This window comes from Pongo pygmaeus, chromosome 9 (genome assembly GCF_028885625.2).
Source record: "Pongo pygmaeus isolate AG05252 chromosome 9, NHGRI_mPonPyg2-v2.0_pri, whole genome shotgun sequence".
NCBI classification, from domain to species: domain Eukaryota; kingdom Metazoa; phylum Chordata; class Mammalia; order Primates; family Hominidae; genus Pongo; species Pongo pygmaeus.
In genome coordinates this window covers 114066559-114085994 of record NC_072382.2, presented here as the reverse complement: position 1 = coordinate 114085994, position 19436 = coordinate 114066559, and the positions used below count along the sequence as shown (strand labels likewise).

At 46.9% G+C, this 19436-nt stretch overlaps 1 non-coding gene across 1 annotated transcript; it reads left to right on the top strand.

The window, feature by feature from the left end:
- Positions 1 to 12056: 12056 nt before the first annotated feature.
- On the top strand, positions 12057 to 12163 carry LOC129009222 (U6 spliceosomal RNA). The gene has a single exon (XR_008492731.1). It is a non-coding gene; the product is annotated as a U6 spliceosomal RNA (small nuclear RNA).
- Positions 12164 to 19436: the final 7273 nt, after the last annotated feature.

Genomic DNA, 19436 nt, shown 5'->3' with positions numbered 1-19436 from the left:
CCAGTTCCTCAGCCACCAATCTCTCTTACATGTCAGACACGCCTTTGTGCAGGCTTCCTCCTGGCCTGTGTGCTTTTCCCCCTCCTTCATCTATTTATCTTCTACCCTTCAGGTTTCAGCTCAAACCTTGCTTCCTCCAGGAAGGCTTCTCTGTCCTGTGGATGAGATCGGAGCCTCCTGCCAGCAGCTTCCGTAACATGGTGCTTTCTCTCTGATTCACCTAACTCACTGCACGTTGTTGCTTGTGGAACTCTCCCCAGCTACATCTAAGTTCCCTGAGGATAGAGAAGGATTCTGTTTTGCTCATTGTATCCCTAGCCTACAGTAGATACTCAAAGAATATTTCTTGAATTATTGCATTAAGTATGGTGCCATGAGTTTGGCTGGACAAGGTTTAAATCACTAGCAAGTGAGTTGGCTTCAGACCCTTAAGGCCTCTGGCATGGGGAAAGCACACCAGCTTTGCCCTCTACGCAGCAGCAGGACCTGGGTGATTCTATGAGCCTCAGTTTCCTCATCTGAAAAGTGAGAGTAAAAACGTATCATATGGGATTGCCACAGGGTCAAAGGAAATTATGCACATGAGTTTGCTCCCAAGCTGAAAAGTATGGTTCAAGCACAGGTATAACCATAGCCACCCAGTCCCTCTGTGAGTGACTTTGCCCTGGCTTTGGAGGCTATGCCAAAGTTGCATGGGCTCATCCTTGACCACATGACTCATCAGTGTGGGCTCAGTAGAGTCCAGTAGGTCTTTCTTAATTCCTTCTCAACTCTTTCTGCTATCTTCATTCTTCTGTACTACTGGGCCACTTCCAGAAACTTTCATAACTGCCACTTCTACTGCATTCTCTTGGTGGAGGGTTTAGTGATCCTGAAGGCCCTAGAAATACATGGAATTTAAAACAAAATGGAGAGCATTGTGCATTTTAGTGAAACAGCAATTAGGAGCAGCAGTCACCATGTACTCAGGAGGGCAAGAGAGCCGAGGATAAAAGTAATAAAGTGACCTCATAAAGACACTTAATTTCATTACCACCAGACGCAGTTTCCCATTATTGCTCTTGGTGTTTAATGGTTTTATGATTTCATCTATTGATGCTTAGCTAGTTCATTAACTGTGCTGCTAAAAATACAATTATCTCCAACAAACCCTTCATCACTAATAAATGGGGGGAAAAAACCTCCATCATTATCAGAAAGCAGTGGAGTGGACACACCTTCTGTGCAGTAACACTGCAGCCCCAAAGTTTTCATGGAGACTGAGACTGTAACCACACAGGTTTCATGTGGCCAGTTTAGAAATTCAGTCAAGCAACTGCTTTATTATTTGGCTGATTCCAGCTAACTAATGGACTGATTTTGTGCACCCAATTGACATTGACTTTGATTGAGGAGCTAAGTCACAAAGCTGGTGACCAATGTGAGATCTGAGGATCTGCTTAACTGCTCATTCGTTCACCAGGTATTTACTAAGCCCCTACTGGGAGCCAAGCCCCAGCTAGATGTGCAGTGATATGTAAAATAGGCAGGGGTTTTGTTTTGGGGAAGCCTGCAGACTAGTTGAGAATGTGTGTCTGCCGGGATCAGGGGAAGGAGAATCCCAGTAACTGAGCTGGGGGTCAAGGCAGAGAGCTCCACTCCTGAGTTGGGGTGTGGGGAGGAGATAGTGGGCACTGAGCAGGGCAGAAGGCTTTCCATTTCACTTAGCATCAAAGCCAAAGCCATTATGATGGCCCTGCAGGGTCTGTCCTCCAGCCCCATCCTCTGACCTCTCTATGATCCTACAAGAGGAGGAAGGGGATGTCGGTGCAAGTCACCCAGGTCATCAGTCAGAGGGAGCCCAGGGCCTAAAAAAAACCTGCATAAAGAATTTTTAGGTGGCCCGCTTATCCTAAGAGGTCCCCTTTTTTTTATTTCTGGAGCCCAGACTGCTCAATTGTATCCCCCTGCCCTCATCTCCTACTTCTTCTCCCCTCGCACACTCTCCTCAGGCCTCTTTATTTTTCCTTGACCAAGGCAGGCCTCAAGGCCTTTGCCCTTGCTGTGTCTCTGCCTGCCATGCTCTTCCCCAAAGAGCCTCAGGGCTCGCTGCATGGCTTCTTCCAGGTCTTTGCTTAAACTGTTCTTAGTGAGACCTTTCCTGCCCGCCCACCCACTCCCACCACTCCCTGCCCGCCTTCCGTCTTCATTTTCTCTATAGCTTTTACTGCCATTTAAGAGATTACATATTTTACTTTTTTTATGTTTGCCCACTGTCTCCCCAACTAAGATGCTGGCTCCTAGATGGCAGGGAATTTTCTGTTTTGTTCCCTGCTCACTCCCCAGCATCACAACAGTGTCTGGCATTTAGAAGGTACTTAGTAGGCCAGGTACAGTGACTCACGCCCGTAATCCCAACACTTTGGAAGGCCGAGGCAGGCGGATCACGATGTCAGGCGATCAAGACCATCCTGACCAACATGGCGAAACCCCGTCTCCGGTAAAAAACACAAAAATTAGCCGGGCGTGGTGGTGTGTGTCTGTAGTCCCAGCTACTCAGGAGGCTGAGGCAGGACAATCACTTGAACCTGGGGGGCGGAAGTTGCAGTGAGCCGAGATCGCGCCACTGCATTCCAGCCTGGCAACAGGGTGAGACTCAGTCTCAAAAAAAAGGTACTTAGTAAATTTGTGCTGACTGCCTGAATGTACTTATTGTTTGCTTATTGTCTCCCAGGCCCACCACACTCTCTGCACACTGCTCAGTCACACTTGGCTCCTTTGTCAGCTGACTTCTTCACAAGCTCTCTCAATAAGAGATGCTGGGAGAGTAGTGTTGATCTTCTATTCCTCTCATTCTTTCCCTCGTTCCTTCTTCTTCAGGTGATGTCTCTCAAGCAGCTGTGCTATTTCCATCATCTCAGCTCTAGCTGCAGCAGTCCCTCCTCCACAGCACTGCTCCCAAGGCTACGGCCCCTCCTCTGCATCCCAGATCCTAATGATAACCGTCCTTCTTTTTGTTCCCCCAGCCTTAGCTGGGGCAGCAGCTTCCTATAGGTCATAAGCCCTGGGCCACCTCGCAGTCTCCCTCTTGCCATCCCAGCCTTCCAACATCTACACATTCTATAGCCAGTGTTAAATTTCTCTGTCGGATACACCAAGCCTGGTTTGTGTTTTCCTCCTGAATCCTGACAAATACAATGAACCAAGGAGGGAAATCAATGCACAAGCACAGTCCTAGGGACTGAGCCAACACAGAGAAAGGGGCAGACAGCTCTGACAGAGGCCCTCCCACCCTTCCCAACTCTGCGAGGAGCAAAGAAGCTCCAACAACAATGAGGAAGCCCTGCGGTGCAGACTGGTCTGCCAGATGCCAGGTGAAGGCTGACCCCTCTCAGTGGTGGGGCAGACGATGAGGAGCATGCTCTGACTCAATTTGGCTTGGCTCCTGAAGGTCTGAACCACAAAGAGAGCCCAGTGCATCCAGCTGAGAGATGCTGGAGAAGAGAGACACAGGACTGATTCCCCGACACTCTGCATCCCAGACCTGGGAGATGATGCAGAGCAGTCTCATTGGCCTCCCAGCATGGCGTATATCAGGTGATCATCGAGGCTGCCGTCTAATCACAGTCATGGTTATTGCCTCACACCACATGGACTTCTCCTTCAGTCCTGTGACCACAGCTGAGACAATGCACAGTCCAGGGGTGCAATTTTTAATGTGTCTGAGGTTGAAATGTATAAATGTAATTGGTAATTCACACATTTTTTCCTGAGAAGTTGTTATCGGTAGCGCATCTCATTATGAATAGCATCTGGAATTGAAGAATGGAAACGCTGTCATTCCCAAACATCGCAGCTTCTCAGAGTCTCATTGGGAGTGCCTCAAAAATTCACATTCTCAGAACCCAACCTCCAGTAGTTTCTATTCAAGGGGGCAACACTGGAGTCCGGGAATTTATAGATACATTTATATTTTAAATCTCCTTATGGTATTAGCAAGAAAAACTGAGCACTTTAATGTGCTAGATGGTGCTGCTGCCCTGTCACTGCACCTAGAAGCAGTCCCATGAGGGTAGTGTTATTGTTCCCATTTTTATGAATAGGAAACGGAGGTCTGAGAGGATTGCAGCTCCCACAGCTTACTAGTGCTAGACTGGAGATTGAGAAGCCCATGTTCTTTCCATCCCATCATGCCAGCCATACTCACACCTTTGACCAGGAGGAAGGGCTGAAAGGCAGACTCTGAAATGAACTTTTGGTGTCAGGACCCTCTCCCAGCCTGGAGGTGGAGAACTAGAAGAAGAGCAGAGAAGTCCTCCAAGAAGATTCAGATTCTCCCAGGGGTCTTCCCAGTGGAGCCAGGACCCATCAGGCCAATCCATCTCATGAACTTCTCCTCTGCAAGACAGAAAGAAGTACTGGATGTGGCCCCACCCTTGAGGTGCTTCCAGTCTCATTAGGAAGAATAACAACAAAGAACAATGGCCGGGCGCGATGGCTCACGCCTGTAATCCCAGAACTTTGGGAGGCCAAGGTGGGTGGATCACTTGAGGTCAGGAGTTTGAGACCAGCCTGGCCAACATGATGAAATCCCATCTCTACTAAAAATACAAAAATTAGCTAGGCCTGGTGGTGCACACCTATAATCCCAGCTACTCGGGAGGCTAAGGCACAAGAATCGCTTGAACCTGGGAGGTGGAGGTTGCAGTGAGCCAAGATCGCACCACTGCATTCCAGCCTGGCCAAAAGAGTGAAACTCCACCTCAAAAAAAAAAAAGAGAGAGAGAGAAAAGAGAAAAAAAATAAAGAACAGGCAGTACTGTCAAATGCCACAAAAATGGGACAAGGATCATGCATATAAGGCTCCAGGAGACAGAGAACTTTCCAGGACCTGAAGGGCATCCTCAGCCTCCACTCTGCCCTTTGGGGAGAGCATCTGAGTGTCCAGAGAGTTCCGGAGGTGCTGTGGCTCCCTTTGGATCCTCACACAACCTCCCAATATAGGTTTTGTTAGTCCCATTTTACAGATGCCCTAGGTCATACTGTTGGTGACAGTCCAACTGGACTCGAACCTCGGTCTGCCTGGCTTTTGAAATCCATACCCTTTCAACCATACCATGTCCTCAGTGTGTGTGTGTGCACACTTACACATGCACACACACACACACAAACACACACACTCACGTGTCTTATCTACTGTCTGCAGAGGCAATTGTTTTTTGGAGAATGCAACATAGAATACACTGCCAGGTGCATTCAGAGAAGTCAAATCTTCCATAATCCTTCCTGGGGATACTGTTTGCCAAGAGAATGGATTTTTTGGGGGTTTGTGGGGTTTTTTGTTTTACAGTTTTGGGGTTTTTTTTAAATGATTAAAAAATAAAGCACGCAGGTTGTAACATTTGAGATTTATTCTTTGCCTGGCAAGCAGCTTTGTGCAGAAACAGGGCTATACTCCCAGTGCTGGCCTAACCACCAGCAAGCCTTCTCTGTTGGGCACTGGGCTGAGGGATGAGGGGAACAGCAAGGTTAACAAATGCCAATCGGCCAAGGATTTGACCAGGCCACCAAGTGCCCCAGGGACATCTCTCTTTTCATCTAACAGATATGCATTCAATGCCTATAGGGTCCCAGGCACTAGAGGTAATAAAATAGCCCTACCCTCAAGGTGCTCAGTCTGATGCAATGGAACAAAATTAGTCATTACAGGCAGAGCGCAGTGGCTCACGCCTGTAATCCCAGCACTTTGGGAGGCCAAGTTGGGCAGATCACTTGAGGTCAGGAGTTTGAGACCAACCTGGCCAACAGGGCAAAACCCCATCTCCACTAAAAATAAAAAATTAGCCGGGCTTGCTGGTGGACGCCTGTAATCCCAGCTACTTGGCAGGCTGCAGAAGGAGAATCGCTGGAACCCAGGAGGCGGAGGTTGCCAGTGAGCCAAGATTGCACCACTGCACTCCAGCCTGGGCAACAGAGTGAGGCTCTGTCTCAAAAAAGAAAAAGAAACAGAAACAGAAACGGAAGGGAAGGGAAGGGAAGGGGAGGGGAGGGGAGAGGAGGGGAGGGGAGGGGAGGGGAAGGGAGGGGAAGGGAGGGGAAGGGAAGGGAAGAAGGGAAGGGAAGGGAAGAGAGGGGAGGGGAGGGGAAGGGAGGGGAGGGGAGGGGAGGGGAGGGGAGGGGAGGGGAGGGGAGTGGAGGGGAGGGGAGGGGAGGGAAGGGAAGGGAAGGGAAGGGAAGGGAAGGGAAGGGAAGGGAAGGGAAGGGAAGGGAAGGGAAGGGAAGGGAAGGGAAGGGAAGGGAAGGGAAGGGAAGGGAAAAGTTAATCATTACAATACAATGTAAGAAGTGATACAGTGCAGGCCTGTGGCAGCATCCAGAGCAACAGCAAAGTCTGCAAGAATGGAGGGGGGAAAAGGTGTTACAAAAGCACAAACAAAATTGGAACTCCAGGACCAGAGCTTTGAAGATTAAGGAAGATTTTCTTTCACATACAGAAAAGGGAGGAAGAATTCCCGAGAAAGGAGACAAGAGAGCAACATGACGAACAATTAATAAGGCACAGTGCAGTGAGGACTGTAACATACCTGGAGCAAAACTGGGATGCAGGGGAGGTAGGCTGTGTATTGCACCTGGGGAATGAGTCCTAGATTGATGAATTGTCATTTGACTTTTTCCTAATTCATGCTCACACACAGCCTGATGTATTTCAGAACGTGACTTAATTGGTATTTTAATTATATGCTTATACCCTGCAACAATTTCAAATGAGAGCAGGTACATGAAACAAGATAATACAGTGAAACCACTTAGAGGAATATGAAGTGTTAGACCAAGTACTGTTGGTAAGGTTGTTTTTGTGTTGTTCTAAGATTCCTGAGGCAGATTACTCCATTCATTCCCATACCTATTTCCTGAGCCCCTGCTACATGCACAGCTGGGGTCAATGAGCTGGGAGGGCTGGGGGGAAGGGACACAGCGGTACTTCCCCAACACCCAATTTGGTGCCATCCATGGCATGATGCCACCCACCCTGGCTGAGAATGTGTGAATGTCAGTGTCTGTCACTTAGACCAGTGAGGAGGCACTGAAATGGTAAACCCATTGGCATAGCAGTGCTGGGTGGCTGAAGGGTAATGGACTTAGCCTCCACTCCACCTCTCTGCCTAGAGGCCTTGAGGGGCGGCAGCTCTGGATCTCAGTGTTCTCATCTGGAACATTCAGAGATAATGGTGATGGCATGCAGTATCCGAACGCAGAAGCAGAGTCCCCACATGTGCCTCATGCATTCATACTGGCCTCCCCAGGGTAAGGGGTACAGGAGCTGCAAGAAGCACGAAGGAGAGAGGTGTGGACACTCCAGGAACTCTGAGCTCTGAGCTCAGCTCTGCCCACGGCCTTGGATATCTCGTTGCACAGCACTTGACAGACTTGCTTTCCTCCCCTGACAGAAAGAAAAAAAAAAACTGCCAAGGGATCCCCAAGCCCCAGCTTATTCAATAGCCGATACCAAATGCCACATCCATTCATTAATTTAGTAAACATGGATGGAGTATCTTCTGTTTGTAGGTAATGCACAAGGCACTAGGCTACGAAGATTTTTTAATAAAATATTTTTAAAATAACAAAAAGACATAGCCTCCCAAAATTCATGCAGCATTCTAGCCAAGCTAAAAATAAGAATATTTAAATTTTTAAAGTCAGTGATTTACCTGGTGTCTTCTGGGATAAAGAAATAATTACAAAACAATGATAACAAGGGTTACTTACAAGAGAGTCTAAATTTTAGAACGAGGCTCTAGCATAGGCCTAGGCACATACAGTCACCATCCAGTAGCCAGGGGGATGGGTTCCAGGATCCCCCACAGATGCCAAAATCCGAGGATGCACAAGTCCCTCATATAAAATGATGTAATATTTGCATATAACCTATGCACATCCTCCCTTACGCTTTAAATCATCTTTAGATTACTTATAATACCTAATACCATGTAAATGCTATGTAAATAGTTATTATAATGTATTTTTTATTTGTATTTTTTCCAAATATTTTAAATCCAAGGTTGGTTGAATCTGCAAATGCAGAATCCACAGATATGAAAGGTCAACAGTAGTCAGTGTTCAATAAACATTTGTTGAAATAATAAAGGATGGTGGGCGCAGTGGCTCACACCAGTAATCCCAACACTTTGGGAGGCCAAAGTGAGTGGGTCACTTGAACCCAGGAGTTTTAGACCAGCCTGGCCAACATGGCAAAACCCCAACTCTACAAAAAATACAAAAAAATTAGCTGGGCAAGGTGGTGCATGCCTGTAGTCCCAGCTACTCAGGAGGCTGTGGCAGGAGGAACACCTGAACCCTGGGAGGTTGAGGCTGCAGTGAGCCGTGATATTACCACTGCACTCCAGCCTGGGCAACATAGTAAGATCCTATCTCAAACAAATAAGTAAATAAATAAAAGAAATAAGAGAGGTTATAAGAACAGGGCCTCATGAAAGCATCTAGGAGCAGTACCCAGCCCATGGGTGGCGTCAAAGAAGGCACCCTGAGGGAGCAACTCCTGATGCCTGCAACTGCCTCAGTTGGATCCACTTGGATCTGCTTTGGGGAAAACCCAGGCTGAGGGGCTGGCAAGAGCTTTGCTCTCTAGGGGGCGTCAGGCAACAGAGCAATGGCCACATCCCACACTGCTTCTAGGATTTAAGGCTGAGGGGCTGTGAGTCAATGCTGCCTTTGCCAAGAGATGCCCAAGTAGTATACGATGTTTTTAGGGCTGGGGAGGAGGTGGTGGTGGCAGATTCAGCCTCCACTCAAGCTGAAGTGTTTGCAAACATTGCCAGTTGGCCACACCTACCTGCCCAGAGGGCCCCTTGCTGGCACCTCCTCTCACTGAGTCCCTGGCTATCTCATTTGGCGAGAGCACAGCAGAATCCAGGCCTAAATTGCTTGTTCTGTCTCCTTCCTGTAACTTCCTGATATAATCATCTTGTCAGGCATTTGTCCACATGCCGGAAGAATGAGCTTGCCCAAGGCCAGCTCCATCAACTCACTCTTTTATCCATGTAGCACTCGAGTCAGGCTGAAAAATAGGATTATTTCACTTTTTAGCTGGTGGGAGTACAGCCTGGCAGAACTGTTTTTGGGAAAGTGATTGGTAATGCAAGTGGCACATGGCAGGGAGAAGAGCACCAGCTCAACCACCCACTAACTCTTGGGCCCTGGGCAAGTCACAGAACATCTCTGAGCCCCCATTTCTCTGAAGCACTTGGAAAGGACAGATCACAGAATGCTCAGGAGCCGAGGGACAAATTATAAGCAGCAGCATAGCAGATGCATCACCCACATCACCAGAAGTGCACACTGTTGGATGCTTCAGGTGAGGGCATCTCAAAAAACCCACTGTATTAGGGGCATAGCAGAATAGGTGGCACTCAAATTAGATCATTCGAGGAGAGATTAATAAAAAGATTATGTATGAAGCTGTGAGTGGGGCAGAAGACCTTGGGGGAATAGTGCAGTGTTCTGAAGCTAATAACAGCCTTAGCATCCTAATAGGGCAGAACTGGGAGCCCAGGTACAGGGAGGAGTGTCTGCAGAGAACCTGCTGGGAGCTGCAACCTTCAATGGAGGGATGCAGCCAGACAATGTCGACCCCACAGAGAGGGAACCAGGGGAATAACTACCCCAGCCTCTCTCCCCTGACTCTCTCCAGACTCCTGCCAGGGATCCCCACTCACCAAACTCAAGCAGACACTGAAAGGTAAGGGAGCCCTTTGATACATTCTACATGCACCAGCCCAGGAAACAAAGTAGGGTGAAGGAGGATGAGAGGTTGGCTATGGAGAGACAAATAAAGATATCTAGCACACCCCACAAAAGCAACCCACAAGAAAAAGGGTCAACTTTGAATGTCTACCAAAACAATGGGGGCACCAAAACAGCAAGATCATGACAGTCCCAGCCAAGTAAGCTCTTTCTTGCCTCTCCCGCTTCCTCTATGCTCCAGCCAACCCTACAGGGTTCAGAAACTGCAGTTAGTAAGTCAGTAGATTGAGGATGGGGTGAGGAGGTACCAAGCAGGATACAGAGAGCTCATTGTGCTTCCTTTTCCCAATACAGGCTTTTAGCCTGACAGACCACAGCTGGAGAGCGTATCAGTTAGAGTGTGAGAGGCTACAGTAACAAAAAGTCCCAAACATGCAGTGACTCAATACAGTACAAGTCTGTTTCTTGCTCATGTAACAGTACAGGAAAGTGCCAGGTTAGGGTAGTAGGGAAGGCAGTGGGCTTTGCTTCATCCACGCAGTTAGGGTCCCAGGCTGATGATCTTTAACAGATAGCTCCCACATGCAGGCTACATTGAGGACTTATCAATGCACAGCCATCACAGGCAGGTGCTACTGAGAAACAAAAACACTTCAGTGGCAAATTATAGAGAGATCTGGATCACTCCCATCTCAGCCAACCAGAAAGAGGAGATATTATGAAGAAGTACCCATGGGAAGTGTTTCTGGGACAGGCCTAGAAATGAAACCTATCCCTCTGTTCACATTCCACTGGCTAGACCTCAGTCACATGGCCACTTCTAACTGCAAGGGAGACTGGGAAATGGAGTCTGCTGGCCAGCCATGAGATTAGAACTTTTATTATAAGGGGAAAAGGATTTTGGTGGACAGTTGTCAGTCTTTGTTACAGAGACATTTTAAATCTTGAATTTTGCTTCTACACAGAATGGACATTTTAATCACTGACAGAGGCCAGGAGCAGTGGCTCACACCTGTAATCCCAGCACTTTGGGAGGCCAAGGCAGGCGGATCACTTGAGATCAGGAGTTCAAGACCAACCTGGCCTACATGGTGAAAACCCGTCTCTATTAAAAATACAAAAATTAGCCAGGTGTGGTGGCAGGCACCTGTAGTCCCAGCTACTTGGGAGGCTGAGGCAGGAGAATCACTTGAACAAGGAGGTGGAGGCTGAAGTGAGCCATGATCTTACCACTGCACTCCAGCCTGGGTGACAGAGCGAGTGAGACTCCATCTCAATTACAAATTAATTAATTAATTAAATCACTGACAGAGTTTGTTTTGTGATTAAAAGTTATAAGAGAACTTCCCTTATTTGACAGGGGAAAAAGGAGTCAAGACATCTGCCCTAGATTTACCAAAGGAACAAAACAGTACCAGGCAGAGAGCAGGTTTGAGCCAACTTGAACAACAGTTTGAAAAACAGTTCGAAAGTTGTTTGTTTACACTTTGGGGATTTCCACTTGCTCAGTGCGCCAGTTATTCTGTGATCAGAATATGGGTAAATTTTTTCTCTCTCTTTTCACTTCTCTGAGAGAATTTTTCTAAATTGCTTATAATAAATGTTTCTTTTAAATGAAGAAAACTATTAAAAATATACATATTTTTAAAAGTCAATGAAGTTCGTCAGTCTTCTTATTCTGACTGCATTCAGTTCTTTACTGACCACCAGTCCCCTATGCTTTAAAAAGCCATGTGTAATACCAACTTACATATCATTTTTCCTCCATTAGTGGTGTCTCTTTTGCTCAAGTCGACTCAACACTATTCAATCCCATTTGACTCTTCCTCCCTCACCCCAGCACCCAGTTGATGACTAACACCTTGTTATGCACAGGGAAGTTGGTCATGGCAGCTGGGGAAGGGGACTGAGGGCTGAGGATGGCAGAGCGGAGCATGCAGGCTACATTGAAGACTTATCAATGCACAGCTATCACAGGCAGGTGCTACTGGGACACAAAAACACTTCAGTGGCAAATTATAGAGAGATCTGGGTCAGGATCCAGGTAAAACCAGTAAAGAAGTTTTCCAGGGATGACAGGGCTCATAGATGTCATCCAGAGACCAAGTCCAGGGCATGCACTTTAGACAGTGTATGGCTTCATCCTGCTTCAGTTCTAAGTAAATCTTCCCACCACTCACACGCCACTTTCCAACCCCACCTCCATTGCCATCATCATCTGCATTTGATGTCCAAGCTATACATGGTGAAGTCAGGAACAAAACCAAGGAGTCAGCTCAAGACTGTAACCACTCTATAGTGAAAATGATGCTCCCGTGCTCACTTCGGCAGCACATATACTAAAATTGGAACGATACAGAGAAGATTAGCATGGCCCCTGTGCAAGGATGACATGGAAATTCATGAAGCATTCTATATTTTTATCTTTGACAAATCTGATAAAAACAAGCAATGGGGAAAGAATTCCCTATTTAATAAATGGTGCTGGGAAAACTGGCTAGCCATATGCAGAAAACTGAATCTGGACTCCTTCCTTTATGCCTTATACAAAAATTAACTCAAGATGGATTAAAGACTTAAATGTAAGCCCTAGAACAATAAAAATCCTAGAAGAAAACCTAGGCAATACCATTCAGGACATAAGCATGGGCAAAGACTTCATGACTAAAACACCAAAAGCAATGGCAACAAAAGCCAAAATTGACAAATGGGATCTAATTAAACTAAAGAGCTTCTGCACAGCAAAAGAAACTATCATCAGAGTGAACTGGCAACCTACAGAATGGGGGAAAATTCTTGCAATCTACCCATCTGACAAAGGTTTAATATCCAGAATTCACAATGAACTTAAACAAATTTATAAGAAAAAAAACAAACAACCCCATCAAGGATATGAACAGACACTTCTCAAAAGAAGACATTTATGCGGCCAACAAACATATGAAAAAAAGCTCATCATCACTGATCATTAGAGAAATGTAAATCAAAACCACAATGAGATACCAACTCACGCCAGTTAGAACAACAATCATTAAAAAGTCAGGAAACAACAGATTCTACAGAGGATGTGGAGAAATAGGAATGCTTTTACACTGTTGGTGGGAGTGTAAATTAGTTCAACCATTGTGGAAGACAGTGTGGCAATTCCTCAAGGATCTAGAACTAGAAATACCATTTGACTCATCAATCCCATTACTGGGTATATACCCAAAGGATTACAAATCATTGTGCTATAAAGACACATGCACACGTATGTTTATTACAGCAGTGCTCACAATAGCAAAGACTTGAAACCAACCCAAACGCACATCAATGATAGACTGGATTAAGAAAATGTGGCACATATGCACCATGGAATACTATGCAGCCATAAAAAATGATGAGTTCATGTCCTTTGCAGGGACATGGATGAAGCTGGAAACCATCATTCTAAGCAAACTAACACAGGAATGGAAAACCAAACACTGCATGTTCTCACTCATAAGTGGGAGTTCAACAATGAGAACACATGGACACAGGGAGGGGAACATCACACACCAGGGCCTGTCAGGAGGGATAGCATTAGGAGAAATACCTAATGTAGATGATGGGTTGATGGGTGCAGCAAACCACCATGGCATGTGTATACCTATGTAACAAACCAGCACATTCTGCACATGTATCCCAGAACTTAAAGTATAACAAAAAAAAAGAAAACAAAAGAAAAGAAAAGAAAAAGAAAAAAATGCTCCCACTGCAATTGATAAAATTATACATGTAAAGTGCTTACACTAGCTATGTTAGTTTGCTAGGGCTGCCATAACAAGATATTGCAGATTGGGTGGCTCAAACAGAAATGTCTCACAGTTCTGGAGTCTGGAAAGTCCAAGATCAAGGTGTCAATCAGTTGGTTTCTTTTGAGGGCCATAAAGGAAAGATCTGTTCCAGACCTCTCTCCTCAGCTTGTAAATGGCCATCTTCTTCCCATGTCTTCACGTGGTTTTCCCTCTGTACATGCTGTGCCCTAATCTCTTTTTGAAGGGATGCAAGTCATACTGGATCAGGGCTCACCCTAATGACTTCAGTTTACCTTACTTAACTGTATAAAGATTCTGTCTCCAAATATAGTAACATTCTGAGGTACTGGGGGCTACGGCTTCAAAAATCAATTTGGCCAAGGGTGGCTTGGCGGGGGTCACAATTCAGCACATGCTACTAGCTAAGTGATCATAGCTATTACTAGGATCCTGGAATTCAAGGACCCCCACAATGTCAACATCCAAATCAGCTTTCCATTCAACTTTCTGTATCTTACCCCCATCCGAATCAGAGGTTTATAGGCACTTTTGACCAAAACACCACAAACATTCCCTCTTCCAAGCTTTTTCTCTGCTGTGATGGCCCACACCCTATAATCTACCTTGTGATGAGAAACACACCAAATTCTCCTCATAGTGAAAGACGCAGCTCAAGCCCCATCCTGTATTCTATGTCCCCTTTACAGGTTAGGAAACTGAAGCTCAGAGTGGTTAAGGAATTGTATCCAAGGTCACCAGCAAGTGAGGCTAGAAATGCGATCCTAACTCCACCTGTCCGACTCCAGGTCCAACGGTCCCTCCACGCTGAACTCCTACAGCAACCCTGGCCTGAAGCACTCACAGGGCTGTGAAGTTTGCAACATCCTGATGTCCTCTTCATTGTCACCTGGAGATTTTAGTTTGAGCTTTTAAGTCCTTATTATCAAATTTCTATTCACATCTTTTCCTCCTACCTATATTTTTGGCACCTTGAGACAGGAATGGACTTTTCACTTATACAGATCTCTTCATAGCCACTGGCAGGGCTTGATGGAGATGGTGGATGTTGGTGGAGGGCCAGCGTGGGGGTCATTCTCTGAAACCTAAAACACATACCCACTCCTCCAGGGAAGTACACACACTCCTCGGAGAGTTGGCTTCAGCCAGCTGGACAGATGGGGCTCTGCCTCCTCCAAACACAGTGGCTTCATGAACCAATTGATTCCAGAGATGGAACCTCTGCCATTCCCTCTCAGCCCCAGGTCCCTCCCAGAGCTGGAATCAGACCAGGCCTCATGCTTGAGTGGGGCACCCCAGAGCCCAGCTTCTAGAAATAGGGCTTGATATCCACACTGACACATTTGCCTCTGTCTCCTTCTGCTTTCCCCCTTCCTTTACTGTCCCCAGTCTTTCCTCTCTCCTCTTTCCAGGACCTCCAGGTTGCCTAAAGCTAACCTCTGATACTTAGTGGCTACTGTAGGCCAGGCACTATTCTAAGCACTTTATAGCTGTAACCGCTGCATTAAACAAGAAGGACTCAGGAAGTGATGTCACAAAGGTCTTTTTACTGTGAGTCTCACAATTTATTTATGCCTCCTCAGTGGGGGTGGGCTTTCTTGGATAAAAACTCAGTCCACATGGTTCTTTTGGCCCCTTAATAAAACTTCTGGAGTCACTTTAAAGTACAAACAGCCTTAAGTCCACAATTACAATGGTTAATTCCACGCAATAACCAAAAGTAAAGACTTGACTAAAAGGTGAAATGTTCTCCCCATGTCCAGCTGAGCTCTGCAGCGTGGGGGCTTTTTGAAGCATGTGTGACTGTGGGGAACAAACAAAGTGGTATGGGGTGTGGCCTGTGGTGGCCGTGGGGGTAGCCACTCAAACCTCTTTCTGGAAAACCCACCAAGAGGAGCAGAGTTGACTGACAGCCCAGTGGCCACACTTGGGATCTGCCCCACATTTGCACCAAGGCTACAGTTCCCAGGGACGCCCCCATCTAAAATCTGAGTGCTGCAAGGGTGCTAGAACCAGGCCATTGCTGCCTGCCAGGAACTCTTCTGATGGGCAACCTTGGCCAGGGCCAGCGAGGGGACTAGCCAACCTCGCCCAGACCCGCTCCCCACTGCACTGCATCTGAGACTTTTCCTACCCAGTCCTCCTTCTTTCCCACTCCTGAACCATGGACCAAAGCCTTTATGCCTAATCTTGCTTCCTTTCCCTTTATCCTTCATAGGTATTTCCCCTAACAAATCTCTGCCTCTCAGGAGCCTGAATTGATATGTGACCTTTTTTTTTCCTGCCTGTCAGTTTCTACTCCTCACCAGCCAAAGGGGCCAGTGGCCACGTGGGAAGCAAATGTCATCAGCTTCTCCTTTTCTCCCTCTGTTCCTCCCATCTCACTTACTGCTCCTTCGCCTCCTGTCTCACACCCGGACTGGCCCTGACTTAAGATGTCTCTCACTCCCAGGACCTGGCAGGGCTTTAACACCAACCATGTTTCTTATGTGGCACTTTCATGGGTTCCTCAATAAGGGCAGCGCCTCTTCTGCTAGCATTTCCTGCCCTCCCCCTCAACTTCAATTAGTCAGGGTTCTCTAGAGCAACAGAATCGATAGCATGTGGATGGATGAATGGATGGATAGATAGATGATAGAGATAGAAAGAGAGAGGATAGATAGATAGATAGATAGATAGATAGATAGATAGATAGATAGATAGAGAATTGGATTGCCCAAATATGGAGGCTGAGAAGTCCCAAGATCTACAGTTGGCAAGCTGGAGACCTGGGATTGCTGATGGTGTAGTTCTAACTCAAAAGCCAGCAGGCTAAAGACCAAAGGGAGCTGATGTTTCGGTGCAGCTCCAAAGGCAGAAAAAGACAAGTGTCCCAGCTCAAAGCAGTCAGGACAAAGGAATTCCCTCTTTTCTCAGCTTTTCTGTTCTATTCCGGTCTTCAGTTGATTGGATGAGGCCACATTAGGGAAGGCAACCTGCTTTACTCAGTTTAGCAATTTAAATGTTCATCTCATCCGGAAACACACAGCCACACCCAGGATGATGTTGAACCAACTGTCTGGGCACTCTGTGGCCCAGGCAACTTGACACATAAAATTAACCATCACATCCAGCTACTGCCCCCAACAGGGACACCCCACAGTGCCTTAGTGCTAGTGTTGGGAGCCCTCTCTTGGCAGGATACCTTTTCTGGCCTCCTTCAGCCTACAGATCTCATACCTGGCCGAGGGTATGACTTCTCAATCTCTCTCAGTACTTTAGTATCCCCCTATGATTATGGGGTTCAAGAAGTAGTGAACTAGTTGCTGTTCATCTACTATAGTCTGGGTATAACTCCGCCTTTGCATTTCAGCCTCTATTGTATCTTGGTGCCATAGCAGAAACTTTTTACACATCCTGTTACATAGGTATTTCTTCATTTTAAGCCTCACAAAAACCTTGTAAGATAGGAGTCATCCTTATCCCCATTTTACAGATAGGGAAATTGAGGTACAGGGAGGTTGAGGAGTTTGTTCCGTATCATACTGCTATTAAACGGTGGGGCTAGGATTTAAACCCAAAGGGTCTAGAGCTCATCACTACATTGCACTTACACAATGTTAGAGGGAAGAAGAAGAATGGCAATGGCATAAAATTATTTCTTCTCCATCAGAATGGTATTTTACTGAGTGAAGACTCAGTGTCCTACATAGAGTCACAGTCAGCACTGTCTAGCAGGTATGTGTTTCTTGCCTGTAATAGGTCGCAGTTTGACTGATACTTGATTTGGTCTGTTTTCTCCAGTTTGCTGCCCTATCTCTCCTCTCCCCTTGGAGTCTCAGTTTCCTCACCTACAATAGGAGGATAATATAAGATCCGCCTCACAAGGCCGTGGTGAGAATTAGCAATAATAAATATCAGATCAATGGCACATGATTATATGGTAGTAAGAGCATTAATTCTAGGATCAGCAGATTTGGGGGTCAAAGACCGACTTTAATATTTATTAGCTGTGTCCCACGGGCAAGATACCTAACCTTGCTAAGCCTCATGTGGACACAACATAGTACCTACATTATAGAATAGTTGTAAAATGAGACTTAGTAAAGGATTTGTAAAGGGCTTGAACAGGTAACCAGCATTTGATAAAAATCAGTGTTTGCTGCTGCAGCTGCTGCTGTTAATTCATGCATTTGTTGTGCTCCTTCCCTGATGTAGTCACTGTGCTGGTTTTGAGATAAAGAATGGATGCACTCCTTCCCCATAAGGAGCTCATGGCCTGATGAGGGAGGCAGGCAGATGAGTTGATGGACAAGAGTGAGGCATGAGGTGGGTGTGATGAGACAGTGAACATGGGGCCAGGGAGTAGAGAAACAATCCTCTGTGACCACTTCCTTCCAGGCTTGGCTTTGGCTTTGCTGACCCATCCCTTGCTCAATGCCCCAGGATGAGAAGTCCACCTCTGACTTCAATGGCCTGAATTATCCCTTGACTCAGAATCACCAAGTTATGCTGTGGTGGCAGGAAGCGGCCCAGTGAGGAGATGGCTGTTTGCAGCTATCTGAAATACCTGCTCTAAAAAAGAAAAAAATACATATCTTCTGAACCATAAATGCTGCTGGTGAGGGCTCAGAGATGGCATATGTCCCCCAGATAAGTTAACCAAGCTTATAATGGGCTCCTCACACATCACCAGAGGCCACCTGTGAAGGCAGTGCACCCCCCGGGACTGAAACCACGTCGTTCCACCCTTTGAGCCAGCTCAGTGACCGGCTCAACTCAGAGGGAGCTGGCTTCCCTGCCCAGAGGAGCTAGCCTCTGGTATTAGCACCACCAGAGGTCCTAGGATCTCCTCTCTCACCAAAGATGCTGTTGAATTCCAGGCAGGACCTCCCTAAGAGGAAGCAAAGCCTCACAGGGCTGGGACCCGAGGACCCTCTGGCCTGCAGTGGAGACTGTGACTTTCACAGCATGAAAGCCACAAACCTACTGGAGGCCTCCCACCTCATTTTCACTGCACCCTTTCCCCCACACCTTCCAGGCCCAGGCAGGGGCCAGCTTCTCCCCCAACAGGCCTCTTTTGTGCCTGGCATCTTTTGTCCATCTGCATCCCCACTGCCCCACCTTTGTTCAGATCTGCCTCGTGAGCCAGCTGGACTGTGTCAAAGAGCGCCTAATGGCACTCCTCCCTCTAACCTCGTGCCTCCTGACGCCACCTTGACACCTGGGTGAGGGGGACATTTAGCTCTCGCCAGGCCACTCCCCTCCTCAGAAATCTCCCCCAGCTCCCCACTGCCCAGCAGAGGGACAGAACCATGGGCTCAGGCCAGATGCAGTGTGCAGATAAGTTTTGTTTGACCTACATAGCGTTTGTAAAATTTTTGAATGATAATTTTAATATCAGGAAATGCATATAAAAATTCAGGTTTCTGGCTTTTCTCAAGTACCAGGAGAGCTGGCAAGGGTCCGTATGTCTACCTGGAGCCATCAGCTGGAGCTGGGTCACAGCAGCTGCCCACCCCACCAGCTTCACCTGTTCACCCACATCATGGCCACTGTAAACACTGGAGTGTGGGACTCCAGTCAAGCGTTTAAGTCCAGACTCTTTGGGCTCTTTCCCTTAATCCCTTCCTAAGTCTTCCTCATAACCTCATCTCTCGCTATAGACAGAGTGAGCACATGATGTATCTTTCAAACTGGAACAATTTTGAAAGTAAAAAGGGACACCAGGAATCATTAACAGCTGTTCATTGATCCACAAGAGTCGTAAAGTGGGACTTTTTCTGGGCAACCTGGGCATAAGGCCTCCCAACTACTGGCCCCAACTTGGGCATCACACACCCCAAACTCCAACCAAGACACATCGCTCATGCTTCCTTAATGGAGCCTACAATGGCAGGTCAGTGCTTTCACCCATTTTCC